The sequence below is a fragment of the Chamaea fasciata genome, unplaced genomic scaffold (assembly GCF_029207755.1).
Source record: "Chamaea fasciata isolate MVZ Bird 193981 ecotype frontalis unplaced genomic scaffold, bChaFas1.0.hap1 SCAF_4, whole genome shotgun sequence".
Classification (NCBI taxonomy): domain Eukaryota; kingdom Metazoa; phylum Chordata; class Aves; order Passeriformes; family Sylviidae; genus Chamaea; species Chamaea fasciata.
The window spans coordinates 43,365,894-43,384,472 of NW_027094089.1; the positions used below are offsets into that span (position 1 = coordinate 43,365,894).

The 18,579-nt window shown below is 36.5% G+C and overlaps 1 long non-coding RNA gene across 1 annotated transcript in view; it reads right to left on the reverse strand.

The window, feature by feature from the left end:
• LOC136288889 (uncharacterized) overlaps positions 1-17,064 on the reverse strand; it is a 45,679-nt gene extending 28,615 nt beyond the window's left edge. Inside the window, exon 1 of the long non-coding RNA XR_010720630.1 lies at positions 16,918-17,064. This is a non-coding gene — a long non-coding RNA (uncharacterized lncRNA). The remainder of the gene's footprint in view (positions 1-16,917) is intronic.
• Between the last annotated feature and the right edge of the window lie 1,515 nt (positions 17,065-18,579).

An 18,579-nucleotide genomic window follows, 5' to 3' on the forward strand; every position in this document is an offset into this window, starting at 1 on the left:
ATCAGTGGAAGAAACAAAAAACTTTAGAACTGCCTGCTAAAGGATGTCTGATCAGAACAACAAGTGGTGTCCTGCTCAGACGGTATGGAGAAACACTGGAATATGAGCTCTTGGGACCATTTTCATGCCAAAAAGGGGTAGGTGAATCCCTGAAGGACATGCAGGCCATGGATGACGTGCACTGGCGCACAAACAAGAGTTGCAGACATTGTTGCACGTGGAGTGTCAGAAATCTCTGAAGCGCCAGCCTGCAGAAAGAAATGATGGGACATAGAACAGGGAAAAGCCACTGGACAAAGCATCTCAGCTTGCTGTACCACCTCCACCCTGCTGGGTGAACTCGGATGGACTGAGCACAATTTTCAGAAAACATATAAAACTTAAGGCTGAGAAAAGGGAACAATAAATGTTTATCTAAGTACTTGTATAAATGCTGTTGGAGTTTTTTCCCCCACTCCCAACATTCAAATCAGTAATCAGAACTTTATGTTTAATGATGATGATGAGACAAGTATGTTTCTCCAAATGAAGGCTGTTTTGCTTGTGACAACGTATCAAAAAGGAAAAGCGATTGCAGATTCAAGGTGGCTCTATAGAATAAGAAGGCATAGAAAAATCTAATTCCAATCTGCTTGTGACAAAGTATGGAAAAAGAAAAGTGATCTCTGATTATAAGTGGCTCGATTGGCCTAAGAAGGCATAACAAAATCTTCCAACGGCTGGAAGATTACTTGCTAGTCAAATTCTAGATTGGAAGGGTTATAGCAGCAAAGGCTTTGATTAATCAGAACAACAATCAGAAAAATGCTGGTCTGCTGCTGTGCAAGCTCTTGAAACCAAGATCAGATAGAAGAAAATTGTAGTGGTCCCTTCCAGGCTTTTAAATTCTTAAGTATCAGTGGCTTTACCTGAGAATAGAGAAGGTGTACAAAAGCAACAGGCAATAGATAGGCAGTTTACAGAACCATGCCTTGACAGCAAAATCTTAAAAATAACTCTTCCTTATTCTCCTGCTTCTCATACCTTTGCTTGTTCTGTAATTCTTTGCCTAGTAAACACATTACACATTTGTGTAGCCAGAAACACAAACTACACAATTTAAGAAATGTATTAAAAAACCAAAACCTCTGAAAACAAAGACCAAAATCAGCGTAAATGTTCCCCAAATAATTCATGCAAACTCTACTACATCTTTTGAACTCAAAGACTTTTCAAAGAGAGCATCATGATCTCTAATAATTTTTTCACCATGTTGTTACATGCCATTCTTCTATTAACCTTTCAATAAAGTTTTTGTAGCAGCCTAAGAACCAAAATACACTTTTTAAAAGTGTTTCAGCAAGGTGTAGCATATTCTGTAGAGGTGAGATGAGAAGATGCAAGACTTTCCAGTATTTTCAAACATTTTCTGAGGGAATTTTTATGAACATTTACAACTACACAAGAACCAATCTTGCTCCCTGCAGTAACCCTCCTAATTTTAAATTTATGTTCTGTAAGTTGCTTAGAAATTTTCAGAAGAACACAAACATTTTAATAAACCGGCTTTGGTTAGTTAGTGGTTTCACTTGAGAAACATGAGTATGACTTAAGTCAACTAAACACAGATGCTAGAGTTAAAGGAAATCACAGTAAAACTGTGTTTGCAATTGCATTAAAATTAGAAAACATGTTTGACTTAAAGTGGGTGCCTATGCATAGGACTAGGCCACAAAAACATCTGAGCTCTCCAGGATTATTGCTGATCACCCCCACACAGAAGTTTTTACACATCTCAGTATACTAGAAATTATACTTGTAATATTTGCAAATTTCCTCTATTCTAAGTACATAAACAGTGTAAGCATATTGTATGATATTAGATCATGAACACTCTGCATAGATATATAGTTTATGGCCTTGAAAAAATATACAAGCTATAAGTTACAAAAATGCCAATTTTACCAAGCATCTTGAAATCAAACATTGCTAATCCAATGTACCCCTGAACACTTTAGGCCACCAACTGTTCCTGAACCTCTGGAATGTGACGGTATCATTACAGACAACACATATCCTTCAGAAGGAGTCCTGTAACCACTTAAGCAGATCAGTTGTATTTCAATGCCTTAAATGCCTTTCCAGGTCATCTTGAAAATTACCACATATTCCAAAAGCTTTCCTCTGGAAAAAAAAATCTCAATACATTTCCAGTTTGATACAACCTTTCAATTCTTAAAAGCATATGAGACCAATAATTTTTTAAAAAAGTTCTACTAATAGAATATTAATTATTAATAGAATATTAAGGTTAAAATGCAATAACAATATGAAAGAGGTATTAAAAGGACCAACATGTAAGAAAAGGATTTCATAATTTTTCAAGCAAAATTTACTTCAACTCAATTCAAATTCTGTTTTCCAAAATCAGCAAGAAATTTTAGGAGAATATATGTAATGGCACAAATTACAGCTAAACTATGTCTGTTACAAACAAAGGGGTAGCCTAGTTTACAGGAAGTATTGCACGATAGAACAAAATTCTTGAAGATGGAATATAAAATTGAAATGTGAATTCTAATGCCTGTGATGTATTGGAATCTGTTGGAGAATGCAACATGAAGAAGGAACTTGCTCTCTGCTTTGTTGCTACATCGATATTATTTGAAAATTCATAAAATTTTGGTGCTTCTGCCAGCTTTTCAAGGGGCTGTGAAAACCTTTATATTTTAGATGCATGCCTGGGGAGAAAAAACATGATGGGTGAGTTTGTTTCCTCTGATGCTTTTGAGATCAGCTGTGAGAGGAGATAATGTGAGATGGGGTTCTTGCTAACATTGAAATTTATCACGTCTTTTGAGGTTCAATTGATATAATTGCCATGGTTTGGATTCAGAAGCCTTTTTTACAGTCTTAAATTTGTTATGGGTTTTAGTTTTATAGTTCATGACCGTAGGTGTGTCACAGCACTTCCCAGGTTTCTGCGGATCCTCTCTTTGTGGCTACTTACATGTCTGTGCCTACAAGGGACTGAACTCGATGGTTAAGATGGTACCTGTGGCTCCAGCCTTGTGCTCTGGCAGATCCACGTGAAATAGTGTGATTTTACAGGCACTTGCCATTTGATGTTTCATAAATTACTGGCCAAACTTGCAGCTACAGTCAGAACAGTGTTGCTGTATATGTGTGCCTGTCCGTTGTACAAACCCCAAACAAGTCTGTTTCTGAAGACTAAGGGAAAATACACTGTTTTACTTATAATACTAAAAAAGTATGAAAATGAAAAAATGAAAACTGAAATAATATAACTATAAATCACTAATTCTGATCTTCAGTGAACAACTGGGGAGACTATCATGTTCTGGAGAGCAAAGGAAATCCTATAGCCATAAATCATCTACTGAATGATTTGTTTTTTAAGTTAGAGTAGTAGCCAAAACATGACACTACTCAAATGCCCATTACATCACAGGAAGCTAATTGTTCTAAAAATATGTCTTTTTGTAAATCTTTGCAAATGGTGATATGAAGGATCACACTTGCAGCTTTAAAACAAAGGAAGTCACAGGCATACAAGTCAACTGATTATCCTGTGGCGGAGAAAGTTATGTGAGAAGGAACCCCCATTGCTACTTCTGAGCAGGGACTGACAGGATAAAAAGACCTTTAAAGAGGCACAAAATGATTTTTTTTTTCTTTTTTAAACCTAATGTGGTCTGTCATTCTTTTATGGATTGGAAGACAGTTTTATTTTGAGTTTCACCCACTTGTGAAGGAAAATTAGTCAGGATTTCACAAACCTGTGTTTCTAAAGACCAGACGGTATTGATTTGAACATAAGATAGATGGCAGGAAAAAAAAGCAGAAAGAATATTGGAGGGTGGGGGAAACCAACAAATAATCCTTTATGAATTCCATAGCTTCTTATTAGCACCTACATTTTTTACATTCGAAAACCTGTATTTTTCATCCTAGCTGCAAATATGGTGTAAAGTGAAGCCTTCTTGTGTCATGTATTTTTCCCTTGCCGACAGCAAATTAGTTATATTTGATTTCCACAAAGATTTAGTGTTATCCTAATCAGCTATTACTTGTACTGGCAAGCCTTGCCACATACATCTGAAATTCTCTCTCCAAATTTCACATGAGAAGTAGAGCAGGTAGCAGAGTCAAAGAGCTATTCAGGTTGTCATTGCTGAGAATGTTTCGAAGATGGCAACCTTTCTCATATGTTGAATTGAACATATGTGAATATTTATACTTTTTAAAAGGAATTGCATGAATTAAGATAAGCATGTTATATAATTTAAAGACCCTAAATAATGTATCAGATCTGATTAACATACCCAATCTCTCATTAAAAATAGTGCCTGGGTTTGAAAGCAACTGTCAAAATGCATAAGATTTATCCTGGAGTAAGTTCTCTCTCTACAGAAGCAATTAATCCATAGCAAGTCTGTTTCTCTTTTTCTTTGAGAATTATTATAATTTTATAACCTTATTTTTCCAGATTATTTTAAAGATTCTTGATGGAAAATATAAAAGAAGATCATAATAAGTACATGCAGTTCTAGAAGAGGTTATCCAGCCTTATTTTCTGAATACCATAGATTTTCCTTTGCTTTAACTTAAAGGTGATTCCATATTGAGTCAATTAATGACAGAATAATTATTTACATATACATTACAAATATGGATCTCCATATTTATTGACCACTGAGAGGAAAAATAGGGAAAACCATTAATGAAACCCATTAATGAAGAGTCTTCATAGGTATCACCAAGAATAATATTCCTACAGTGGTCAGCCCTACCAAACTATCAATTAGTGTGCTGGAAGAATTCCTTCACAGTCAAAAATTGTGGTAATTTTAATCCTAAATACAAGAAAACGTCAGAACATCTAAGTTACATTTTCTCCACTGGCTGTACTTCCACGATCCTCCCTACTTCACAAGGACAGGAAAAGACAGAAAATGCTGTCAAAATACTTTTGGTCAATTACACAGTAGGGGAAAAAGGGAAAACTAATAAAATTGTTCTTGACCATTTGGTAAGTTTTCTTAAACATACTCATATTTTGCTAAGTGCATGGCAGAAAGATCCTTGGTGTTGCTGAGAGAAATACAATTAAGGCCCAAGAAAGAGTATTTTCAAGGCAAAGGATAAGACATCCAAAGATACCAAAGTGGTAAGAACAACTAGCACTACTTACCTTAGATATTTACAGAAAATTTATAGACTTTCTCTTGGAAAGAGGTTAAAATTCACATCTAGATAATTTCAGAGTAAACTGACTCCAAGGCTCCTGATAGCAATTTTTCACCTAAGTTCTTGGTGACAAAGTTCAACATTTTATAACTGCCTGCTTTTAGCCACAGGAACTTGTCACACTTTTCTCACACAGATTTAATCGATTTGCACAGAGATTTGCTCCCTTTGCATGAGGTCTTTGGCCCAAGTTCGTTGCACGTATAAAATAAAAAATCACCTTTCTCCTCAAAGAGTTGAATGTCCTCATGAGTGGCTAGGTACTCAGACCTAGGTATCCCTCACATCCTTTTACTTCCTTTGCATTCTGAAGCTTGGCCTTGGCTTTCCTGATCTCAGCACTGTATGTTATCACCAGTTACCCCAAAGCACTCCCAGAGACAGTGATTTCCAGCAGGTTTCCTATCCCTCAGTAGCCCACTGGAGTCATTGTCCTCACATGTATCAGCTGCAGCACATCTGAGTGGGAATCCTAGCTGCTTAAACATCTGATTCAGGTCAATTTTCCAGGGGACAAAAAAAATTAAAATTCTCTTTATTATTTATTGCTAGACCAATCCTTATCCCATCTGAAATACTTGCAAGGAAAGACATGGTATCAAAATTCAGATTTGCTCATAAAATTATTTTTGGACCAAGAATTTGTCTCCTAGCAGAAACAGTTGCTGAGTGATGGTCTGTTAACAGCAATATTTCGAGAGCTGGGAGCACCAGAATAAAATTCCATTTAAAATTTACTTCCCTTGTCCATTGCTTTAAAATTCGAAGAACTGGCCCAAAAAATACACAGCAATTGTTGGTGATGTGCTTTCTTGTCATAAGTAAACACCCTAAGGTCATGATAAAGATGTCTAAGCGGTTGCTAGTTTTAAGTTCACAAATTCACAGGCAGATTGAGAGCCAAACGGAGTTACCTTCTGTTAATTGCAAGACTTTCTGGGTAAATAAGTGAGTTTATATTTCTTTGAGAAAATGAAATGAAATTTTGTGACTGGAGGCTAGCAGAATTTAGGAAAATATCACACATGAAAAAATCAACTGTCCTTATTTTTTTTTCTTCAGGGGAACTGAGGACTGATGCTTTAGAACTTTTTACCTCTTTCCCCAAATATTTTTTTCCCCTGTTTGAAAGTAGAGATACTGTGGCTAAGAGTTATCAGTATCCTACTCCAGTTCTGAATTAATGATGATTGAAAAGTGTCTGATGTTTAGTGTCCCCTTCCATTCACACAAATTATAAGCTATTTTAATGTTTTACTTACACATTACACTTTACTAACTTTCTGCTATAACAGCTGTTTCATCACCTTTCACACACGAATATCTCCAAGGCCTCCTTTACTGCTTAGAGAGACAATATGAAATGTTGACAATGTTACCAAAGAACAAAAAAAGTAAATCTAGTTACAAGTGAAAATAACAATGCAAGACTACATGAATCTTGGGCTTTTTTGGTGATTCAGTCATTTGTTGGTATTTTGTTTGGTTTTGGTTTTTTGATGATTGATGTTTGGGTTTGGGGTATTTTTTGTTTTGTTTATTGATGGAAAAAAGTAGAAATTAGCCAAGTGATGTTCATACGACAAGAAAATGTCTGTTTTCTTCTCAGCCACAATGACCACAGAGATTCTGCTCTCTGTCTAACAATAGTGTCTGAACTCCTCTTCATGTGCAAAGGGTATGTCCACTAAAGGAACTGTGGGAAATTACATTTAATTTTGAAAATCTGGCCTTGTTGTGTTTATTTATTTATTTCTTTATTGTTCTAAAAAGCTAAACATGTATGTGCGCATGCACATTTTTTAAACCAAGCTAGACTTTGTCTGGCAAACACATGCATTTGGCTCCACACTGAAAATTTTATAGATACATCACTGTAGGCATTTTTCTTCAGTAAAGAAATAAAAAAAATCATAGTCTTGCACACACTGGTGATTGCAATGAGAGCTTGGAATTTAGGAGACCTCTGTACCGGAGTCAGAACGCTAATCTGACAGAGTAAAAGACAGATGATGACCTTCCCCTAATAGAAGACATAAGTTTTAATAAAAAGAGGCATTGACTAGTCTATTTCTGCTAATGTGTTGTTTTAATTTTCTTACAATCAGTTGAGGATGAGTAGATATATATATATATATATATATATATATATATATATATATATATATATATATATATAAAGAGCTTTTGAAATGCTGCCCTGGATTGTCACGTCTTGCTCTGTCTCTCCAGGGGGATTCACTCATGAGGGAGTTTTGCCTGTGGGTAGAAAAATACCGGTGCCACCAGGACACCTGACCCCTGCCTGGGCTCCTGATGCCTGCATCCTTTGGGAGCAGGCATGGTGCCACCTGTTTTGCTGTCTGCCTTGGCTCCTGGACTGCCCTGCCTGATCTCCATCCCTGATGATCCCCAACTTAACAGCTCTGCTGGATGAGCACAACTTTAGAGCCCACATCAGTGCATCTTTATGAATCTACCTCACCCACATTTACTCTGGATACAAAAATATCCCTTCTTCTAGCAAAGCCTGTAGCCAACCAAGCAGATAATGGAAGACAAAACTAAAACAGTCCTCAGTTTTTATTCATAGCACCTATTCTTGACCTAGAGAATGATAATGTACAGATAGACCTTGTGAAACAATGAAAGAATCTACAGGTGGTAGACCATGATTAAACACATTTTGCTCAGTAATAAGGATGACTTCAGTGTCTTAAGAATTGTTTCTTATTAGCACTCTGTTTCTTAGTAAAGAAATGCAATACATTAGTGAGTTTCAGCTTCTTCTTTTTTTTTTTTTCTGCATGATGTCACACTACACCAAACCAGAAGAAATGTGACAGACAAGGGCTCAAATCTGCAGTTGGAAAATTTTCACAACCACTGCGTAAGAGATCATCTCCTTATTGCTTTGTGTGTCCAACAGCTTGAGGGATGGCCGCATGCCAAAGGTTGAGGGTGAGCTCCCTTTTTTTCGGAATTTCTCAAACCCTTTGCAACACAGAGTTTGCAAGAAAAGTTGTAATGCAATATTATGTGACATCTTACACATTGTGGCAAATGTTATCAGAAGCAATACATAAATGGATGTATGCCAGTAAGGAAAAGGTTATATCTGAATATTAAACCATCAGTTCCCACTGAAGGTGGAAGCTGTATCAGGAAGATGACAGTAGCATACTAAGTTCACACCAAAATGGCGGCACTCTTTTTCAAATATACTTAAAACTTTAATAACATATCTGTGATAGAAAATCACAGAGGACACTTTAACTCACTTTAACTCACATGAAAATTCCCTAATCAAAGCAAGTTGCATATTCTTTGTCATGAAAAAAACATTTATAAGACAGACTTTCAAACCATGGGGCTCTTAGAATAAAAATACGGACCTAAACATTTATAATTTTCTTTGAACTGGATTTCTTCAAGCAATTGCAAACTATTCTATTTAGACTATATTTAAGACTTGTGCTATGAATTAATTCTCAAATAAAGTATTGATATTGAAAAATCTTGATTGGTGCTTTAAGAATAGAGAAATGGAATCTAAATCCAGTAATATTCAGATTTCTGTTCCAGAAAACTTACTCTTGTCCAAGTATTGTGTGTGCTCAAAAGAAAAGAAACCATATTCAAGGGTGATTATAGAAGCTCTTCTTTGGTTAAGAAACTACTTCTAATTCAGCTTAAGAATAATGGGAACATTTGAATTATGAATGCCAAACAGAGGGATCTTAATGAAAGCACTTACAGACACTGGGCTGCATTGGCAGATGTATTTCCAATAGTGCAGCAAATACAGGGGAGAAGGAAATTTGTTCTGGAAAACAGACTCCTCAAAAGTCAGCAAATACAGGGCAGAGCAGAGCTTTACACCAACTGTGGATTTACAGTTGCAGTCAGTCTGTAAATATACTGTATATACTTAGAGATAGTTAAAGGAAAGAAACATAGTAATAATTCTATTGTTCTGTTTTAAACGGTAATGAGAGAGGAAAAAAATGACAATGGTTTTATAGGATGGATTTGCTACCTGTTCTAGATAACTCTAATTTAAACTGAACTATCTGAACTATCCAAACTTTTTCCCACAGTGTGTAAACAAGATTTATCTTAATTTGAAAATATTTTTTCAGTGCAATGTAACTTTTTGTGCTGCTGCAACCTCACAATCACACACTGCTAGAGCATTCATCTGCTGGCCCAGAGAGAATCTTACAGGAATACAGCCACATTGATTAGACGGATTAGAGAAGCAATGTTATGAAGAGATCATAATCTTTCACTGACTCAGTTGCTGTGCTGTGGCCAAAGACATCATGCTAATCATTCAACTTCTATAGCAAAGGGTAGGAAGAAAACATTTCTTATATCTGGTCAGCCTGAAAAGATAGACAACTGGTTTCCAAATAGCATTTCCAAACCCAACTTTTGGTATAAATCTTATCTAGACTTCATCTTACTCTCATTTTTTTGTTAACCACAGACTCCATGCTTACATCAAGACCATGTTTTCAATGTTGAGATTGGTATGTATAAGAATTTTATAATTACCATATCATAACAGCTATAAACTAATCACAATTATGCGGGTGAAGTTCATAAACTTGTATGTGCTTTTCAGGGTAAACGGCTCAGAAACTTAAGGAAGGTGATTGAGAGTAATCACCCTGGCTTTACAATGGGAAAATCATGCCTGACCAACCCAATAGCTTTCTACAATGAAATGTCTGGTTTAATGGATGAGGGTAGCAGTGGATATTGTTTATCTCACCTTCAGCAAGTTTTTGACACTGCCTTCCATCACACTCTCATTGACAAAATGATGAAATATGGGTTAGGTAATCAGGCAAGGAGGTGGACAGCAAACTGGTTGAAATGCTGGGCTCAGAGATTTGTGATCAGTGGCACAAAATCCAACTTCAACCCAGTCCCAGGGGTGTACCCTCAGGCCTGATCCGAGGCCAGAACTATTTAACCATATCATTAATGATCTGGCTGGTGGGATAGTGTGCACCCTTAGCAAGTTTGCAGAAGATATTAAACCAGGGAAATTGACCAATTCAGGTGGTTGTGCTGCCATTTAGAAGAAACTCAAAATGCTGGAGGAAGAGGCCCACAGAAATGTCATTGATTTCAACAAAGATAATTGCAAAATCATGAACTTTTGCTGGAATTATCCCAGACACTAACATCTGCTGGTGGCCAACAGTCTGAAAAGCATCTTGACAGAAGATGACTTGGGTTTCCTTGTGGAAACCAAACTGAACTTGTAGCACTGGATTAAAGATACATCTAGGTGCTTGGTCCTGTTCTGTGCTGCCCAGAGCAGAGACACATGGATAGATAGAAACATGTCCAGCAAAGGGCCACAACAACGGCTAAGGGCTTGGAGTAGCTGTCATATCAAGAGATACAATCCTGAGAGTCAACCTGCTACAGCTGACCCTGCTCTGAGGAGGGAGACTGACTAGGCAACACCCAGAGACACCTTCCAACTCTGTAAATGTTGTGATTCTCTGAGAAGAGGCATTTTGAATCTGTTTACTTGTATGCTTACATGGACTTCTCAGCAAAACAGAAATACCTTTTAGTCTCAGACATATTATGTGGTGTATTAAGTGCAAAAGAAGTGTCTGATGTTGCTGGTGGTTAACAAGTGACTGTGTGTGGTATTAATGAATGATTGCAAAAATGCAAATTAAATTTATATATATATATATATATATGCATACAATTCAATAGCGCTTTTACTTCACAATATAATGAACAACTACAAAAAACAAAAATATTTTATACCAGTGCTTTGCTAATGCCCTGGGAACCACTCATTCCACCCACATGCTATCAAGCTACCATTATGGAAAAATAGGCTTTTTGTAACAAAAGGCAGTGTAATTTTGAGACTTTTCAAGCGACACATATGATCATTACAAAAACACTTTTCTGATATACCCTGAATCACCACATAATATATACATTTATCTAATTTCATATTATGCTAACATGTGAGAAACAGTCTTAACAACAGCCAAAAATAAGTACTTAAGTCATTCAAAATTTCAGCTAAAATCAGGCCTTTGTAAGTCCCTGTACTCCACCAAAATAATGAAAGCCTATGCTGATATTCAGTTAATAGCTTCCTGGCTGTAACAACAGAAATGTAACTATTAAACCACCCTGTATCATCCCTTCCAGCCTGACACAGCCCTTCTGTTTAAATATCAGTGTCCAGAATACAAGCATATAGATTTTGGGGATAAATCATTGTTTGCTATGCTGCCTAGTTCACTTTGGTGGCAGTTTCATAGGTTCAATATTGGCATGTACTTTCTGACCTGATTTTGGAGTTTGCAGCATGTGTTACTGACATCCATCCTTGTTATGGTGATCCTCTCTTTGTTAGGCAGTGTGAGCATTGTTTATGCACTTGAATTTGGATTTATTTGTGCTTTTGCATCAAAACTCTCTGACTGAGAAAAGCATAGTCACACAGATTTTCCTGTCATAGAGTCCACTTGCTTTCACAGTTGCATTTCCTGGGTTTCTATTTCAAATTTTCTTCTTAGGCTGAAGTTAATTACGTATTTAATTTTATAATCACTGATGATCACTGAAAGAGGATTTGGCTGTTCATCTCAGACATGTTTCAAGGTGATTGTATTTTCTTTTTATTTACCCTAGCAAACAAGTGCAAATCTGCAAATTTTTAAACACCATTAGTAAGTGTTTGGTTTGCACAGCCATTACCTTCTTTCATTTTACTTAGATGCTGTAATGAACTATAGATTTCATGTCAAATTACAGATAATGTGGTTTAAGTTTTCTCCATGTGAAGGAACATAATGAGTTTACCATGAGTTCCAGATTACTGGAATATCTTTATAACTCTTCTTTTAGGCTCTTTCAATGGCAAACCTGTAATTAAACCTTAAGTATATTTAAATTATATATGTTCATTAAGTTATAAAATATAATGGTAGCATTAATTATGGAGAGGTCTAAATGGAAACTTTTTTCCCCCCTTAAAATAGTAATAGGTTAATAAGACTATTCATGTGTATAAAACCAAGCATGTGTTTAAGTGTTTGCATGATTGAATTCTTTGTATATGAAACAGCCAACAAAATTACATTTGTATGCCTACTCTTCCCAATTTTGAGGACTGTGAGAAATGCAACAAATAGAAATTTGTTTCTTCTCCAAGGTCTAACAAAAAGTAACACCCGTCCTTAACAGGCTAATCTGAACAGTTCTGGGAAACAATCATTGAGCTCTGAGAGTCTTTTCTGAACTACTTGGAAAGGAGTGTTAAATTAATCATAAAATAATTAAAATATCAGACAAATTAGAGAAATATAGACTGTAAGAAGAGGTAAAAAAGGTTTAAAGAAAATAGAAGACTGTTCATGCAGTCCTTATGGTGTGGGTGTGGATATTATGGGTCATTATTTATAGGTATTACTCACAGTGATCCTGAAAAGCAAAGTCATCTCTCATAATGAAGGCAGTCTACACTGCATTTGAAGACAAACTACAGTCTGACAGAAAACTCATTGCTTCTCAGCTGTCTCCATAATATATTCTATTTAAAAATAATGAGACTGTTGATAAATATTTTATGAATATTTACTTGCAAAATGACAAAAAGAAATGAGAATAGAAAGAATAGAAAGAAAAGAATGTGGCACTTTGTTCTGTAGCTTATAAATTAGTAACATACCTTTTGTTGTAGTTTTGTATCCAAATCCTCCTTATTTCAGAAAATAGTTAAAATCAGCCAAAAACGATTGTTCAGCCTTTTATTGTGGTGGTTACTTTTTTCTATGACTGGAATGCTCTCAAGGCCAGGTCTGGCTTTTAAGTGAGTGACAGGGAGAAAAGAAATTCCCTCAACCTCCAGTCAGTGCCCAGTGATTCACAGAATTAGTGCTTGAGCATTATACAAATGGGAAAAATTTTCTGAAATCTGGAGAGATGCCACGACTATGCAACTGTGCTACAGACATAGACATTACAATTCACAAGGCTTCCTCACCTAAAATATACCTGAACTGAATGAGTCCTCTTATTGTCTGTTAGGTAAAGACAGTTAGGTAAAGTTGTTAAATTGTTAGGTAAAGTTCTACATAAAGACAATTTGGATGCATCCTCTGCCTCTACAAGATTTTTTCAGGAACACAGCTGTTTCACATCTGTTAAAGTTCTCTCAGAATCCAGCTGTTTACTCTGTACCTCACCTATTTGCAGCTCCTGAGAACTTGAGTTCCTTGTGCTTTTTTTTCAAGAGTCTAACAGACAACTTGACAGTCGTACAGCATTCATGGCAGAGAGTAGGCAGACCTGTGATCCCCCGTTGATAGATGTCACTGATTTTGACTGAAATTGTGTACTTAGAAGTAGAAAAAAAGTACAATTACAATAATTCACACTGAAAGTTTTCAGTCAGTACCAAGATAATGCTCAGTGATGGAAAGTATAAATGATTAAAACCTATGCCTAGTGTCATGTCTTAAAGAATAGAGTCACATTTTCTACCTACAGATGATGAATTCTTTTCTGCAGTGTGTCTGGCTGGTGAATAGATTTTAAACATCTGGGAAAACAGATGTGCAAAATATGGAACACATGTTTCACAACACAGTAAATCCAGGAGTGCAATCAAAGTACAGCTCTCACCAAAAATAACTTTTAATTGGCTACAACTGGCTGTGTGTCCTCTTTTACTTTGAAATCATGAGTTCTTCTTTAACTGACGTGCTTAAATTGGTGGTTTTTGCTGCTAGATACTTTGAGAATACACTCAGGTATCATAGCCCCTTTAAAATTTTCAAGTTCCTTCCCAGTCCTTTAAAGAAGCCATCGAAAGAGCTGTGTAGCAAGACCAAGGCTAAGATGTGGTCTTTGCTATTTATAGATTCCTAGAACTGATATCTGGCAATAGCTGTGGAAATACATGCCAGCTCTAAACATGGTCTCCCTTTGAAGCTTACGTCATTTTCCTGCTCATGGAAATTGTCAATGGTTTTCTGTCTGCTGTTTGAATTTCCCTTCTTACCAGGGTTCATCTCTTTCCAGTTTTCAGTGTTTCCCTAGATATTACAGCAGATGCATCCAGTGGGCCTCATCTTCTGAGTGGAAGCTGTCATTCTCACTCTCACACAAAGGACTTTGGGAGCTTGTGAAAAATATCCTGTGTTTGCAGTTGCTTTACTTACTTTACAGCAGAAGTAGTGCTAGGAGTGACATTTACACAACTGATTTTAGGCACTGAATGTAGGATGTTAATCTCCCTAAACTTGTTACATAACCAGCAGTAGGAGGGAAGGATTGCTTCACAGAATAATTCAGAGCAACTGATCATGGAATCAGAATAGTTTGGGCTAGAAGGGACCTTAAAGATCACCTAGTTCCAGCTGGAACAGAAGAGTGAACTATAGAAATACAAACATAAGAGTGAAATACAGCTGGACAGGGAGCTCTGTTTCCAGCAATCTTAACATTAAGCAAATAAACATTGATCTGTAAAAAGAAATTAGACGGCTAACACACATCAAAGTACACAATTTTTCTCCTGTATATAAACCCTTTTATCATAAAGTATCCTAAAAGTTATTTTTGGGTAGTAGTAAACACAGGCAGCTACTAGCTCTGGCAAGTATGTCAAATAAAAATACATATAATGGGAAGGACCAATGTTATCTGGAGTACCTATAGCCCTACTTTAGGTAGGGAGATAGTCCACATTCCACACAGTAAAATGCAGAGATAGTGAGAAGTGCAGACATACAACTACATCTGGAGATTTAGCAACCTAGGCCTCTATCCTAGAAAGGGAAAAAAGATAAATGTTTAGGAAACTCTAAGGGGGACAAAGGAGTAGATAAAACTTCTTTAGCATCTCTAAGCCTGTTCACTACAAACATAGGGGCACAATCTAGAGGCACAATCTTGACACCCTCAGACTCCTAGTGGCTCCTTTTAGCTCCTGATACTGTCTCAAACTCAGCTGAGACACTGCAAGCAACAAAGAACATTTCTGTATCTGAATCCATGTTCTGTAATGGGGTAAGACCTGGAAAGCTGGGAGTATTCTGGGCATGCACCAAAAAATGTGAGGATAATTGGGAAGCCAGGACTTCTGATCACAGTGCTGTCTAGGTTTAGCCTCTAAGAGTCTAACTGCACATTCAACAGGAGAGCTGATGTGCTGGAGCCTTAGCTGTAACACCCATGTGTTACTCATAATTCAGTCAGATGCGGAACATGTAATCCATCTGATTTCCTTTTCTCCTGTGCAGCTCTATTCGGAACATTTTGTTGCATTTTCATCTTCTGACAACAAGATAAGCATCTGCTGTTATTTGGAACAGGAACAATCCTGTTCCTTCATTCCCATTAAAAAAGAAAAATCTGAATGTTTTACTCTTTCTCATCTATCCACTTTCCTCAACATCAACTATCCACTTTGTCTACATATGAATTTATTTGGTGATAACACACATCTTTCCCTAACAAGAAGTTTTAAAAATGACCTAGTTATTCTGGAAGAAGGACATGTACATGCAAATATTCATAAGTGAGATGCTACCTAGGAATCAAGATGTTTAAAGAAATGTTAGGGTTATCATCACTTTTTATGTACCTCTGGGAAGCACTAGCAGATATACCAGAACAGGCAGAATGAGATACTTGAAATAAGAAAATGCAAGGATTTCTGTGTAGATTCTTCCTTTGTGTAGGTTTGGGGTTTTTTTTTCCTTGGTTTTGTTTTATTTTGTTTGTCAACTTCTTGAAAACATGAGAAGATTTGGAAAAGCAGCCAAAATTTTGATGTTTATTCTAGCTTAAAAATACTTCCCAACGTTTTAAGATTTAACCAACACTATTATTTCATATCTTGTTTTATAATCTCACAGACTCATATGTAAGCACATTTTATCTACTGTCATCCATTCCTTAAACTGCCTCAGATTTCATATGTAGTTTTCTTTTACTAAGACTTATTTGGCTTGTTGACTGAGTTTTGATTACCTTCATATTGTTTTGAATTGGCTTAATGTCCACTTTTTTCACTTGTGCATCAGTTTATCTTTGTTTCTTTTGTCTCCTGCTACTTGCATATAAAAAGTGATGACATCTTCAATTGTATTTAAATCCTGCAGATAAACTGGACTCCTCAAAACTGATTGTTTCTATTTTTTAATTCTTAGCTTAGCTTTATAATTGCATATTCTCCATATGAAATCTGTTTTGAATCAGCTCCTTGTGATGAAAGTTAGGTAAAATATTCTGCAAAGAGTAGCAAACCCACAATATTAAGACAGTAATCTGTAGGGGGAAAAGAATTTTCTTCTCTCCTGACCTGAACAGAATTGCTTTTCTCTTTTGTAACACACTTCACAACATAATAAAAAGATTATTAAAAGAGCAAAAATTTTGTTGTGTTTGTTTGATTGGTTTGGGTTTTGTTTGGTGTTGTGGCTTAACCCCAGCCAGCAGCCAAGCCCCAGGCAGCCACTCACTCATCCTCCACCAGCGGGATTAGAGAAAGAATGGGAAAGGTAAAAGCTGGAAAATTCCTGGGTTGAGATAAAGAGAGATTAATAGGGAAAACCAAATCCATGCACACAAGCAAAATAAAACAAGGAATGAACTCACTGCTCTCCATGTACAGGCAGGTGTTCAGCCATCTCCAGGAGAGCAGGGCCCCATCATGAGTAGTGCTTACTTAGATAGATAAATGCCATCACTTCAAACATTCCCCCCTTCCTCTTTCTTCTCCTCAGCGTTTTGTACTGAGCATGATGTCACATGGTCTGGAATATCCCTTTGGCCAGTTGGGGTCACCTGTCCCAGCTGTGACTCCTCCCAGCCTCTCAGGCACTCCCAACTTGCTCACCAGCATGGAAGTACAAACAGCAGTAAAGGCCTTGGTTCTGTGTAAACCCAGCTCAGCAATTAAAAAAAAAAAAAAAAAAAATCTCTGTATTATCAACCCTCTGTTCAGCACAAATCCAATACGTGAAGAAAATTAACCCTTCCTCAGCCCAAACCAGCACATTTGGCTTCCTGGTTTATTTGTTTTGGGGGAGATTGTTAAACTTTTTAAAAAAATTATTTTCCCTCCACTGGACCTCTTCTCTTTTTGTGAGATGGGAGATGTGAGAGTAGATAGGACTTTACCAGGAATAGTTTTGGAAGATAGGTTTTCTTGTTTTATGCACATTGTTGCTCATTTCCACCTTTGCATCATTCCTGCTAGCAAGAGCAAAAACATTATTCCCTTTCATTAGCTTACTGTTCCCATAGTGTGGAGAGTGTGATGGATAACTGGCTAGCTGCAAAAGGTCACACAGACATGAGAGAGCTTTGCTGAGCACACAGGCACTCTCATGAGAACCAGCAAGGCAGTAAGCTTCACATGTCCTTGAGCACAGCTGGTATACGATAACAAGACCTTGTAGCTGAAAGATATGAGGGAGAAGCACGGTAAAACTAAAACTTACTCAAACTATGTAACCACAAAGAAAAGTAGAAAGAGGCGTAGCTGACTTTTAGTCTGAGCACCAATCCTGAGCTTAACTTTTGCAATATGCATGAGCTTATTAGTGTTATTATAAAAGCATTGTGTGAATTAACAATAAACAAGATTTGCCGATCACTCATATTGAGTGCCACATTTCTCCCGCCACGGATTTCCCACACCATTGCTCCTCTCTGTGATTATTTTCTTTGCACTTCATGAGTTCTGATACTGCTCAATTTTTAAGGGACCAGTCAGTTTTAAGTCTATATTGTATTACAAAAATATTTGCCTTATGCTCCTCTGATTCATGGAGAGACAAAGAAGCTGAATATCCAGACAGGCATGATGGGAGTTGTGAACAGTAAAAAAGAGAAGGAAATTAGATATGAAAACAACAATAAAGTAACAAATTATGAAGTATGCACTTTTTAATCACACAAAGGTTCAGGGGTTTGTTCTGTTTAAATATATAAATGGCAGCAGACTACACAGGGGGAAATTATACTGTCCAAAAAAAAAAAAAAAATTCCATGTAAGAAAAACATTAGAAATAAGACGTAAAAATTTAATGCCCCTGCCCCTTTCACTCCTTCCCAAAGAGAAAAATTGAGAACTGGTTTAATTTTAAACAAACAATGTCTTCTATATCTTTTATTTAGTCTTCTAATTAGTAGGTAATTAATCAAATATTTATTATGAAAAAACCTCACCCATTTCAATTCGCTCAAGCATCATCTACCAAATTTCAAGTACAGTGTTTAAGAGGTTGTCTGAGTGACATATACACCTGTCCT